Source organism: Macadamia integrifolia, unplaced genomic scaffold (genome assembly GCF_013358625.1).
Source record: "Macadamia integrifolia cultivar HAES 741 unplaced genomic scaffold, SCU_Mint_v3 scaffold2146, whole genome shotgun sequence".
Classification (NCBI taxonomy): Eukaryota; Viridiplantae; Streptophyta; class Magnoliopsida; order Proteales; family Proteaceae; genus Macadamia; species Macadamia integrifolia.
In genome coordinates, this window is record NW_024868539.1 from 33,833 (window position 1) to 37,890 (window position 4,058).

The 4,058-nt window shown below is 37.1% G+C and overlaps 1 long non-coding RNA gene across 2 annotated transcripts in view; it reads left to right on the forward strand.

Moving 5' to 3' along the window:
- The window catches only part of LOC122065891, a 4,580-nt gene extending 903 nt beyond the window's left edge, over positions 1-3,677 (forward strand). Inside the window, exons 1-2 of one of the 2 annotated variants that reach the window (XR_006136143.1) lie at positions 1,386-2,657; positions 3,513-3,677. This is a non-coding gene — a long non-coding RNA (uncharacterized LOC122065891). Of the gene's footprint in view, positions 1-1,385; positions 2,658-3,512 lie in introns of those variants that run through there. The other variant, XR_006136142.1, reaches the window with a different exon arrangement.
- Positions 3,678-4,058: the final 381 nt, after the last annotated feature.

A 4,058-nucleotide genomic window follows, 5' to 3' on the forward strand; every position in this document is an offset into this window, starting at 1 on the left:
TTTTTTTTTTTTTTTTGCTGAGAAAAATACTAATTGAACTTTTTTTATTGTTGGAGAAGTGAAAATTCGGTAAAAATGTTGAACCATGATACTTAATTACATGGAGTTGAAAAACATTGGTAAAAGTTTATGGTATGTGTGATACTTACTTTCGAAGAATCTCTTGTCAAATGGGTATTTTTCGCAGAATTCCTGTATTCGCAGAAGCACCCTCCTATAAGTTGCATTTCTCAAGAGAGAGAAATGCAAGACCATTCAAAAAATTCGAGAATTCCTGTCTTCGCAAAAGCAGCCTCCTATAAGTTGCATTTCTCAAGAGAGAGAAATGCAAGACCATTCAAAAAATTCGAGAATTCCTGTCTTCGCAAAAGCAGCCTCCTATAAGTTGCATTTCTCAAGAGAGAGAAATGCAAGACCATTCAAAAAATTCGAGAATTCCTGTCTTCGCAAAAGCAGCCTCCTATAAGTTGCATTTCTCAAGAGAGAGAAATGCAAGACCATTCAAAAAATTCGAGAATTCCTGTCTTCGCAAAAGCAGCCTCCTATAAGTTGCATTTCTCAAGAGAGAGAAAGAATATGCCTCCTCCTCTCCAGAGTTGGGAGACAAAAAATTCCATGGAATTCAGAGCGCAGGGGCCCACACATCTCGACCCTTGTCAGCGTTCCAATTAAGGTATAATTTCTTTTATTTTCCTTTTTTAGTTATTCAGTTAGTTCAAATTATTTAGTTAGTGTCGCTAATTATTTCTAGGGACAATGTTTTCTGTCTGGGAGTGTGGCCTATGCTAGCGCCCCCTATGGCTATCTCTCTTGCCCCCCCCCCTTTTTATGAAATGATATTTTTACCCCTTATCGGGGAAAGAGAGAGATAGACCCAAGAGGCATTGGCGTAGACCATGTTCCCGGATAGTGACTCCTCCCCTTATTTCTAATTAGTTGGATGATTAGATGAGCATATTTAGGGGTAATTAGATATTTAATTAACACTTGTTTAAATAGCTAAGCATAATGTAGTTGGTTAATTAGTATAATTAAAATAAGCATTTGAAGGGATAATATATAGTTCTCTTTGATTCAGTAGTGTACATTATTAGGTTCAACATGGAGATGATGAATGTGGGTTGGGGCCTAATATTAGGGAGAATGTTCAAACTTTAACCGTATAGTGCCTAACACCTTCCTTTTTCCGTAATCTAACATTTACCCAACCTTTTACTAGACCACAAGTATTGAAGTTAAATTGCTCTTCCTTAAAAGGAATGAGACATTTATGGGTCCTAGGCCCGAAAAGGGGTTGATTTACAATTTACATATTCGAATCGATGCTTCTTGTCAGAGGTTTTTTTTTTTTTTTTTTTTTTTTTTTTTTGTCAGTAATGAACCTTTTGTCCTAAGCCATCCTTCTTGCAGACATCACGTAGAAATTAACATAGACCATATTTGACTAGGGTACGCCACAAATAGATTATTTGAGCCTCATTTAAGAACTATCTTAACCCTGCAGGTTCTGTCCAAGTCGGTACTGTTCAATCCCAATATCATGTATAAGAATTCAATTCTTGAGACCCCTGTTCGCCACCAAGAGTTGGTCTTGGCTTTGGCCTTCAACAATCACTTCTTGTGTAGCGAAAGGAGTCAAATACAGTAACTGCCCCCAACATAAAGATGAGTTTTTCTGACCACCGGATTGGCATTCAAAGAGAGAGCATTAATGCTAATATCCATCTTGAGTTGGAAAAGGATGCATCTCCGGTTACCCAAGGGGCCCGGCCCCTAATAGTGATCTAAAATTCCTCCCAATCCCTTTTATTGGTAAATTACCAGTAAAAGATGGATCAATGCGATTTTCCCAGACTTCAAGAAAGCCACAGAGAGAGAGAGAGAGAGAGAGAAAGTGGGTTCGTAACAGAATCTGAAAACAAGATTTTCTTTAAGTGGGGTTTAAGAGATTGCATCGTTCAGTTCATTGAAGTCAATCCATGAAAAAGGTGAGAAATCTCGTGGGAATCCAACGTAACTGTACGTTTTTTCCTTTTTTTTGGTTAATAAACGTAAGTGTACGTTGCGAACTTATAAATGCGGACGAGTGACTCTCCTACCAGTGTCAAACCCTAACGTGTTATCTCATCCCCTCCTCAAACTCTCTCTCTCTCTCTCTCTCTCTCTCTCTCTCTCTCTCTCAAAAGCCGGCCATTAGACAGAAAGAAAACCCACATCAACCTTATAAACTTGCCTATCCCCAAAAAACTCATCTCTTCCACCACATAAAAAGAGAAGAAAGGGACCCAATATTTCTCTTCTTTGAGTCGACCCTTCCAATCCAAAACATCATGAAGAAAGCTCTCTATGGTTTGTTTCTTTTCCTTCTTCTCCTAGCTTCAATATGGTATGGAGCTACATACAGAGCTCCCTTATTCCTTACCAAAGATATCATGATCAGTAGCAGCAACAATATTGATATCAACAATAAGGAGCCGAATTATTCAGGTGGGAGTAGAATGATTGGCAGAAACTGGAGGATGAGGTTTGGTACTGAGTTCCCCAGGGGCATCCCTGTCCCACCTTCTGGCTCATCGAATCGAAGCAACAAAAACCTCTATCCCTCACCACCACCACGACCACCGACCACATTCAACATACAAGTTTCTTCTTTATCAGTAAGTAATTTAGATAGTGTTCAATATAGGGGCCCCATCAATTAATAAATATATCATCATAAATCATATGATATAAATTGCTTGTAGCAGAGACTGAATTGGTTTTAACTAAGATTTTGAAAAATTATGATATGGGATATGATCGATCACTGCCTAACACTAACAATATGTACGTGATAATAAAAAAAATAAAAAAGTGCATAAATTGTTATTATTTTTAGGATTTATTTATTTAGGAGATCAATGATTGATATTGATAAGTTATTGAACCATTTTTCCTTTGACGGAAATGGGTAACGGAATATTGATATTGGAATTGAATCTCTATCCCCTCATTTGATTAAATCATGTGAATGGATTCCTTTTTTATTTTGTTGGAACTAGTATTTGAAATGTGATTTAACCAATTCAAGCTAAATGTGAATGAAACCGTTTTCTCCTCTAGTAGGATTGGTGTTGGAAATTATACATGTGGCCATGTGGGTATGTGAACTTATTGAAATTGGATTGGAAACCTTTGGAAATTATATATTTATGTTTTGTAATTCTTCCCCCCTTGTGGATATTCAATCAATGCAAGTGAAATGCTTCCTTGAAAATTTGAGCAAATGTTGACAGGTTAAATTAGTCTTCCCCTTTGAAATCCTGAATCTGAAAATCGAAAAATCAGGTTAATTAGATTAAAATGTCTCTAACTAAGATTTTGTCTCCGATTCACAATTTTGTATCTAAACCATGATTTTATAATTTACTGATGAAAATACAATTTTATATTTTGTGTATTAGTTACTTATTGAACTATTTGTGCTCATATCCCCCCCCCCCCAACCCCCTCTTCTTATTGAAAATTTTCAGATTAATGATTAGAGCTTCTGGAAGTGGCTAAATCTGGGAGTAAGGCTTTTCGTGGAAGACTTTTAAAAGTATTATCATTGAATAAGTTTTATGGATGACTGTATAACCTAAACTAGCTTCAGATCGATTCGTTTGATCATGCATTTTTTCTTTTTCTTTTTTTAATTAATAATGTTAATCACAGTGCCACACAGGCAGCTTTGGGCCCTGCTTGGGTCTTGGGGTGTGACACCCCGATTTGAAGATCCGTAATGAAAACCCCGTAATCGCCAAAATTAGTCATATTGCCACCATTATTTTTTTATATTTTTTAATTACATTTAAGGAACTGCCTAAGGGGAGAGGAAATGATAGGAAAAAAGGGAAGGGTGGGAGGGGACACATGTGACAGGAGTCCATCCTTAGACCTTCTACACTCCCAGCGCCTGATCTACAAGGAGAGGCTGCAACAAGTGCGCTATGCAGTGGATCCACCTCTTTGAGATTAATCTCAATACAAAACATCTTCACTATATCAATGAATCAAGAGATCACTTTTGCTAACAG